At 43.1% G+C, this 9,762-nt stretch overlaps 1 pseudogene; it reads right to left on the bottom strand.

Annotated features, from left to right (window-relative positions):
* Positions 1-8,929: 8,929 nt before the first annotated feature.
* LOC123952834 lies at positions 8,930-9,517 on the bottom strand (annotated as a pseudogene).
* Positions 9,518-9,762: the final 245 nt, after the last annotated feature.

Genomic DNA, 9,762 nt, shown 5'->3' on the forward strand with positions numbered 1-9,762 from the left:
TGAAATAGAAACAAAAACAAACAAACAATAGAACAAATAAAAAAAACTAGGAGCTGGTTCTTTGAAAGAATGAATAAGATTGATAAACCCCTCGCCAGACTTATCAAAATGAAAAGAGAAAGGCCCCAAATAAAGAAAATCATGAATGAAAGAGGAAAGATCACAACCAACACCAAAGAAATACAAAAAATTATAATAACATACTATGAGCAACTCTACACCAACAAATTTGACAATCTGGAAGAAATGGATGCATTCCTAGAGATGTATAAACTACCATAACTGAACCAGGAAGAAATAGAAAACCTGAAGAGAACCATAACCAGTAAGGAGATTGAAACCATCATCAAAAATCTCCAAACAAACAAAAGCCCAGGGCCAGACGGCTTCCCAGGGGAATTCTACCAAACATTTAAAGAAGAATTAATTCCTAATCTCCTGAAACTGTTCCAAAAAATAGAAATGGAAGGACAACTTCCAAACTCATTTTACGAGGCCAGCATCACCTTGATGCCAAAACCAGACAAGGATCCCATCAAAAAAGAGAATTACAGTCCAATATCTTTGATGAACACAGATGCGAAAATTCTCACCAAAATACTAGCCAATACAATTCACCAGTACATTAAAAGGATTATTCACCATGACCAAGTGGGATTTATTCCAAGGCTGCAAGGTTGGTTCAACATCTGCAAATCAATCAATGTGATACAACACATTAATAAAAGAAAGCACAAGAACCATATGATACTCTCAATAGGTGCTGAAAAAGCTTTTGACAAAGCACAGCATCCCTTCCTGATCAAAACTCTTCAAGGTGTAGGGATAGAGGGCACATACCTCAATATTATCAAAGTCATCTATGAAAAACCCACCGCAAATATCATTCTCAATGGAGAAAAACTGAAAGCTTTTCAGCTAAGTTCAGGAACATGGCAGGGATGTCCATTATCACCACTACTATTCAACATAGTACTAGAAGTCCTAGCCTCAGCCATCAGACAACAAAAAGAAATTAAAAGTATCCAAATCAGCAAAGAAGAAGTCAAACTATCACTCTTTGCAGATGATATGATACTAAATGTGGAAAACCCAAAAGACTCCACTCTAAACTGCTAGAACTTGTACAGGAATTTAGTAGTGTCAGGATATAAAATCAATGCACAGAAATCAGTTGCATTTCTCCACACCAACAACAAGACAGAAGAAAGAGAAATGAAGGAGTCAATACCATTTACAATTGTACCCAAAACTATAAGATACCTAGGAATAAACCTAACTAAAGAGGCTAGGAATCTATACTCAGAAAACTATAAAGTACTCATGAAAGAAATTGAGAAAGACACAAAGAAATGGGAAAATGTTCTATGCTCCTGGATTGGAAGAAGAAATATTGTGAAAATGTCTATGCTACCTAAAGCAACCTACACATTTAATGCAATCCCTATCAAAATCCCACCCATGGGGCACCTGGGTGGCTCAGTGGGTTAAAGCCTCTGCCTTCAGCTTGGGTCATGATCTTGGGGTGCTGGGATCAAGCCCCACGTCAGGCTCTCTGCTCAGTGGGGAGCCTGCTTCCCCCTCTCTCTCTGCCTACCTCTCTGCCTACTACTGATCTCTGTCTGTCAAATAAATAAATAAAAATCTTTTAAAAAAATCCTACCCATTTTTTTTCCAAAGAAATGGAACAAATAATTCTAAAATTTATATGGAACCAGAAAAGACCTCGAATAGCCAATTGAACATTGGCTATATTGAACAAGAAAGCCAAAGTTTGTGGCATCACAATTCCGGATTCAAGCTCCATTTCAAAGCTGTCATCATCAAGACAGTATGGTACTGGCACAAAAACAGACACATAGATCAATAGAACAGAATAGAGAGCCCAGAAATAGACCCTCAACTCTATGGTCAACTAATCTTCAACAAAGCAGGAAATAATGTCCAATGGAAAAAAGACAGCCTCTTCAACAAATGGTGTTGGGAAAATTGGACAGTCACATGCAGAACAATGAAACTGAACCATTTCCTTACACCACACACGAAAATAGACTCAAAATGGATGCAGGACCTCAATGTGAGAAAGGAATCCATCAAAATCCTTGAGGAGAACACAAGAAGCAACCTCTTCAAACTCAGCTGCAGCAACTTCTTCCTAGGAACATCACCAAAGGCAAGGGAAGCAAGGGCAAAAATGAACTATTGGGACTTCATCAAGATCAAAAGCTTTTGTACATCAAAGGAAATAGTTAACAAAACCAAAAGACAACTGACAGAATGGGAGAAGATATTTGCAAGTGACATATCAGATAAAGGGCTGGTGCCCATATCTATAAAGAACTTAGCAAACTCAATACCGAAAGAACAAATAGTCCAATCAAGAAATGGGCAAAGGACATGAACAGACATTTCTGCAAAGAAGACATCCAGATGGCTAACAGACACATGAAAAAGTGCTCCACGTCACTCGGCATCAGGGAAATACAAATCAAAACCACAATGAGATATCACCTCACACCAGTCAGAATGGCTAAAATTAACAAGTCGGGAAATGACAGATGCTGGCGAGGATGTGGAGAAAGGGGAACCCTCCTACACTTTGGTGGGAATGCAAGCTGGTGCAACCACGCTGGAAAACAGCATGGAGGTTCCTCAAAAAGTTGAAAATAGAACTACCCTATGACCCAGCAATTGCACTACTGGGTATTTACCCTAAAGATACAAACGTAGTGATCTGAAGGGGCACGTGCACCTGAATGTTTATAGCAGCAATGTCTACAATAGCCAAACTATGGAAAGAACCTAGATTTCCATCAACAGATGAATGGATAAAGAAGATGTGGTATATATACACAATGGAATACTATTCAGCCATCAAGAGAAATGAAATCTTGTCGTTTGCAATGACATGGATGGAACTAGAGGGTATCATACTTAGTGAAATAAGTCAATCGAAGAAAGACAACTATCATATGATCTCCATGATATGAGGAAGTGGAGATGAAACAAGGGGGGGGTTGGGGGGTAGGAAAAGAATAAATGAAAAAAATGGGATCGGGAGAGAGACAAACCATGAGTGACTCTTAATCTCACAAAAGAAACTGAGGGTTCCTGTGAGGAGGGGGGTTGGGGGGGTTCTGGACATTGGGGAGGGTATGTGCTATGGTGAGTGCTGTGAAGTGTGTAAACCTGGCGATTCGCAGACCTGTACCCCTGGGGATAAAAATACATTATATGTTTATTAAAAAAAAGAAAATAATAAAATTAAAATTTTTTAAAATGGGCAGAAGATATGAACAGACACTTCTCCAATGAAGACATACAAATGGCTATCAGACACATGAAAAAACATTCATCATCACTAGCCATCAGGGAAATTCAAACTAAAACCACATTGAGATACCACCTAACACCAGTTAGAATGGCCAAAATTAGCAAGACAGGAAACAACGTGTGTTGGAGAGGATGTGGAAAAAGAGGAACTCTCTTACACTGTTGGTGGGAATGCAAGTTGGTGCAACCACTTTGGAGAACAGTGTGGAGATTCCTTAAGAAATTGAAAATAGAGCTTCCCTATGACCCTGCAATTGCACTACTGGGTATTTACCCCAAAGATACTGATGTAGTGAAAAGAAGGGCCATCTGTACCCCAACAATTATAGCAGCAATGGCCACGGTCGCCAAACTGTGGAAAGAACCAAGATGCCCTTCAATGGACGAATGGATAAGGAAGATGTGGTCCATATACACTATGGAGTATTATGCCTCCATCAGAAAGGATGAATACCCAATTTTTGTAGCAACATGGACGGGACTGGAAGAGATTATGCTGAGCGAAATAAGTCAAGCAGAGAGAGTCAATTATCATATGGTTTCACTTATTTGTGGAGCATAACAAAGAACATGGAGGACATGGGGAGATGGAGAGGAGAAGGGAGTTGAGGGAAATTGGAAGGGGAGATGAACCATGAGAGACTATGGACTCTGAAAAACAATCTGAGGATTTTGAAGGGGGGGGGGCGGGTGGGAGGTTGGGGGAGCCAGGTGGTGGGTATTACGGAGGGCACGTATTGCATGGAGCACTGGGTGTGGTGCATAAACAATGAATTCTGTAACACTAAAAAAAAACATATTTTTAAAAGGACAATGCTATTTAGGAATTTATAGAAAGACATAATAATATCGGTGTACCTAGATACTGAAAATCATTCCAAATTGCTAACAGCCAATGAATTATTCAATTATTTATTGGATGTTTGTTTTTCATGTACTGTATTTTAGCATGGCCTCAATGAGAAAATGATTTTTAACTTCACTTGCTGCTAGATACCCATCAAGTTCTTCTCAAAATGTTTTCTATTTATACCAGATAGAATTCCTGATGCAATGAAAAAGCTTTGAAGAATTAAATGATTATGTAGAATCTATTTGTATTTCATTTCCAAAGCCCATATCAAAACAAGGCTCAAACACCAGCAACGTACACAAGAGAGGCCATGGCATGTTGAAGCCTTGTTCCCAACCCTAACAACTACTTGTTACATTGTTGGAAGCAACTGAACAAGTGTTGCCACTGGTGGGGGGATGCTGTAATGGGGAGAGACTGGGCAGCTCCAGAGCAGGAAGGATGGGGGAAAAACTCAGGACCTTCTGCTCACTTTTACTAGAAACCTATGTGCTCTTTTTTTAAAAGGGATGTTTTTGTTGAAGTTCATGCTTTGTAACACTAGCAGAGTCCGTTCCATTCCAGGAGAGCTTTTTTTTTTTTTTTTTTATGTTTGTTTGTGTTTGTTTGCTTGCTCTGGAGGAAAGTCTCCCACCAGGGGACAGACTTCTACATACAACACGAGCCCGTGGGCACACCTGGTCACTGTCTAGCCCACCTTGCCCCCTCGCTGGCAGCCTCCCCTGTACAGACTGTGAGGGGCCACAGAACAGCAGCCTCCTGCTCCTGTCTCCTCTCTGCTCCTGCCACTGTGACATCACTGCAGTGGGGACATTCCCACAGGTCCAATAAAAGTCATCAGGAGAAAAGAAGAGAACAAGGCTTCTCCTAGGAGAGTTTAAAAAAATCCTTGAAATTGCAAACAACTTTTGTTCTTCTTTGTGGCTTTGTAATTGGAAGTAAAAGGGCCAGACAGAAACCACAAAGGACAAGGAAGCAGCTGTGTGAATGGACAGGAGAGGCTCCTGAGGAGGGAGGGAGGATGGGGAGCTCACAGGAGGTTTCTACACTGGGGGAGAGGGAAACACTGTGATTGGAGAGTGAAAGGATGGGATCTCAGAGGGCATGGAGGAAGGTGAAATGTGCTGTACCAGAATGTACAGAGTATGCGGACATAGGTACAGTGTATATGTATACATATAATATTATTGTGTATCTAATTACATTCAATGGATAGGCCACCTGTTCCCAATGGGTATTTTTTTTTTTCACAACAATATTTTAGAGGATCAGCCCTTAGCAGTCAGTTACAGGGAAAAGGCTAAGAGAAGATCAATTTTTAGGGAAAACATAACAAATAGTGCCCACCTGTTAAACTATCACTCAGTGTAAGATACTAGATACGTTGAAATGTGCCACTTCATTATTATAACAGCTCCAGGAATATTTCCACCCCACTTTACATCTGAGGAAACTGAGCTGCAGAGTGCTCTAGTGAGGTTCTCATGATCAAACAACGAGGTGGAAGCAAAGCACAGATGCAGGGCACAGTCCTGTAGCTCATGTCATAAATTCCTGCCTGAGTTTCCTCTTGGGAAATTCTAAAACTTCTCTTCTTCCACACTTCCTGGAGATCATTCTTCTCTGGTGCATCCCACATGCACTGGCTGCCCCATCTCTGTGCCCCTGACAGGCTCCCCCTCTCCTTCTCAGCCTTAAAATTTAAAGGTTCTCTGAAGCTTTAGGGCATCTTCTCATTCCACTCTCACATCAGAAGGAAGGACTTTCGGTACCGTGCCTCAATTTCCAAATATGCAAGGGACATTGCGATTTAATGCCTCCAGGACGTGCACTATTGGAGAGTCCAGACTCACCCCTGCATCTCCAGTGGGAAGTTTGCTGTCACCTCTTCCTGACTTCCCTCCCTCAGTCTCCTGGTCACAGAGCCTCTTGGCATCTACCGTCTGAAGAGGTAGACTCCTGACTATCCTAGAGTGATTCCTTTCCCCCTCCCTCTGCTGACAAAGCCAGGAGATTTCCCTCTGCTCTTACCAGGGGTAGCCAGTGGAGATTCCGAAGGTACACGTCACAAACCTGTGGGCTCCACCAACTAAGGAGGCCTGGACGTTGTAACTGTCCAGTGGAAGCACACAGAGCCTCGAGCCATGATTCCTTAATAGCTTGAATTCCTATCACTGCCTGCTCCTGGCGAGTGTGATTGTGCACTCCTTTTTCTCCTGGTACCAGCCCTGAGACTGGCCCTAGGACCTCAGCTGTGAGTGTAAATAAGAAGAGTTGTTGTTTCCGTCTTCTTGCATTTGGGGGTTGTTGGTTTTGTTCTTGTTGCTGCAGCTGTGAGGTCAGGAAAAACGTTCCAAGTGGTTCAGTGTTGATCCAGAAACCAGAGGATCCTGCAATACGTGAACATGTGAACAACTTCAGCCTAGCTCTGTCCTGCAGACAGAGGGCCTTAGGGACAGTCCTGTCACAGACACATTTAACCACAATGCTGAGTAACTTAACTCAACATTTTGTATTACTGAGGCAGAAAGAGGAGTCTTAGAAAGATGGATCTCATGGACATATGACTTGATGTTGTAGATCAAAAATATCATCCCAGGTCCCTTTCCTGCTTTCTTCCTTCTTATCATTTCCCTTTCCTTGTGTCTTCATTTGAATAGGAAGAGATGGGTCACCTGATTTTGACTCAGACTCCTTCCCAGGTAGTCACTCTGTTTCTTCTGTCTCAGATGGAGATGGATTTGCTGGAAGCACATCTTCAAGACCAGGGAAGGCCCCTCAAACCCAGGGGAGACTCCCACACTCCCGTCGCAGGTACCACAAATGTGTCCAGGGGCCTGGCTGCCCCTGGGGCCCTGGGCGGAGTTTGCCCAGCAGGGTCAGGTTCAGGCTGCAAATGGTGGCATCCGGTGAGGAAAAGGGTGAAGGTTAGCTGGAGCATCTTGTGGAGGACATAGGTGGCCCGGGCCTCCTTGAATTGGCGACCATGCACCATGTCCCAGAGGAACTGTCCTGGGTCAGGGAAGGGACAGATGCTCCTTCTTGTGTCAGAAGCAGCAGGCCCCCCTGTGAAGCTGCCCAGGGCCAGGAGGCAGCTCACAGCCCAGAGCTGAGATGCTGCCACGGGGAACCAGTAGGAGCCCCGCAGAGGGGCGGGGTGCTGCACCTGAGGGCTTCTGGTGGCCTGGGAGACCAGTGGGGGGTGCCCTGGCCCCTAATTCAGCTTCATTTCTTTCTATTCATGAGTCTTCAATAAAACAGGGTAGTTTTCATTTGCAGAATGTTCCAGTACACTTTTCATACCTTTTCATTTTTGTCTGTTTTTCTTATATATGCTTTACATGGATTAGAAGACATCACTCATTTCAATGATTTTTTTTCATTTTTTCATGGAAGTTTAATTAGCCCAAAGAAGGTAAATCTCCCAGATCCATATTCTATCTATACTCACTACCTTCTCTTCTGTTCCTCAACTTTCCTCTGCCGAAAGTATGGTTTCTGGTGAGTAATTCAGTCAAAACAGCTGGTCCCCATGGTCACATCCCTTCTACTTCCTGGCTTCATGGACACTTTCCATGCACTCTTTGCAATGCATTTCTCGGCTTTGAAATAGACTCTTAACCAATATTCGCTCTTAAGCTACTGCCTTAGGGCCATTCCACCTTTGTTTGCAGTGTGGCTCTTTTCTCCCTTAACCAGGGGAGGTTTGAGGCACCATGTCTCATTCTGTGCTCTCTTCCCAGGTGACCACTTCCCTCCCTGGGCTTTACATGAATGGAATGGCTTGTAAATGGCAGGATCAAGGATCCATTTTGTTTGTTTTGTTTTGTTTTTTTAAAAGATTTTATTTATTTATATGACACAGTGAGAGAGACAGTGAGCACAAGCAGGGGGAGTGTGAGAGGGAGAAGCAGACTCCCAGTTGAACAGGGAGCTCGACACACAGCTTGATCCCAAGAGTCCGGCATCATGACCTCTGCCAAAGGCAGACACTTAACCAACTGAGATACTCAGGTATTGTAATATTGTAAACAATATTCACACTTGGGTGTCTACCGTGTGATGGGGAATGTATCTGGTGCTTTTCATTTTATTTCCTGACATGTCTACTTCCTTTTCTACTTACAGAATTCATATTTTCCCTTCTTCTCACTTTTCCCTTTAACATAACTGATATTACTTCACTACGATTATTGTTCCATGGTTAGTTTTTCTACAAAATCCAAGATACAGACACAGTATTAGACTTGTTAAGTCTGCCTGTCCGGTGACAACAGCATGCAAAGTGACTTCCAGGAAGTCGATGCGATCACTTCTAATGTGAAAACGAAATAACGATTGAGTGAGTGGTACAGTCCGTTCTTTCATCAGGTTGTTATCAGACTTGTTTCCTGCTTCAATAAGAAACAAATGCAAGAAGTTTTCTATAGAAACATTTAATGTCCAAAAAATAAAGAATTTAACAAACATAAAACATAATATAGTTCTCTTAACCACAAAGTGAAGATACAACTAATACTATACAATGAAAAATAACTTAAATCTTATAAATAGTGAAATAGATAAATAGTTAAATAGGCAGATCAGCATGGTCATCTGAAAGCGACAGGTGTTTGCAGCATTGATTTGATGTTGCTTGATACTCCTGAGAACATGTGACAAATCGATTCAGTTCATGTCATGATGAAAGCAGAAATGAGAGTCTTTGACACTGCAGGACACATGGGAGTGTGATGTTATTAGTTAGAGAGAATCATTTCCATGTTGAAAGGGTGTCGCTTTCTGCTCCTTATTCTCTTATGCAAGGCTGTTGATGCATACAAGGGTTTCATGATCTCTGCTCGGACCATCTCCCAGGCACAAGGGCTGTGTTGCTTCTCTTGCAGATAGAGGGAGATTCTTTGGAAGTAGTTCCTCAGGATGGAGTCCCCATTGACGAGGGGTGTCTTTCCCACTGCCGCCTCCTCAGGGGACAGGCTTTCAGGTGGCCCAGCTGCTCAGAAAGAACGGAGCACAATTCGTCCAGAAGGGTCGCGCTCCAGGTGAGGCCTCTGTGCAGAAGAGGTGGAAGGTCTTCTGGTTCATCACATGGATGACAGAGAGGGCTTGAGCCTTCTGCAGCTGCTTGTCGTCAAACACCTCCTGGGGGAAGCCAAAGTCACTTGTGTACTTGTCACAGGAGCTAGCAGACAGTCTCCTCATTTGTCGAAGGAGCATCAAGGCCCTCCAGTGCAGCAGGCCGTGGTCATGAGGCAGGTCACATGCCAGAGAGCCAAGGGAGTGGCAGCTGAGCAACACCAGGGCCACCAAGAAGGAGCAGGGCAGGGCCATGGGTTATCCTGCAGGTGCTGTTGGCCTAGCTCGGGTGGGCACATCTGGGGCCCGTGGCTCTAGCTTCTCTGAATATCTTCTCTTGTGTGTGAGGCTTAAGTAGGGGACATAGGAGTTTTTGATTTCTGAAGGTTTCCCTTTCTTTCTGCTTCTCTTTTTTATTTCCTTTCTGCACTTTCTCCTTGAGTTTGAGCATGGTTTCCTACTCGGTGTACATGTTTTTCATGATTGCCCTCGCCTCCAGA

Source organism: Meles meles, chromosome 11 (genome assembly GCF_922984935.1).
Source record: "Meles meles chromosome 11, mMelMel3.1 paternal haplotype, whole genome shotgun sequence".
Classification (NCBI taxonomy): Eukaryota; Metazoa; Chordata; class Mammalia; order Carnivora; family Mustelidae; genus Meles; species Meles meles.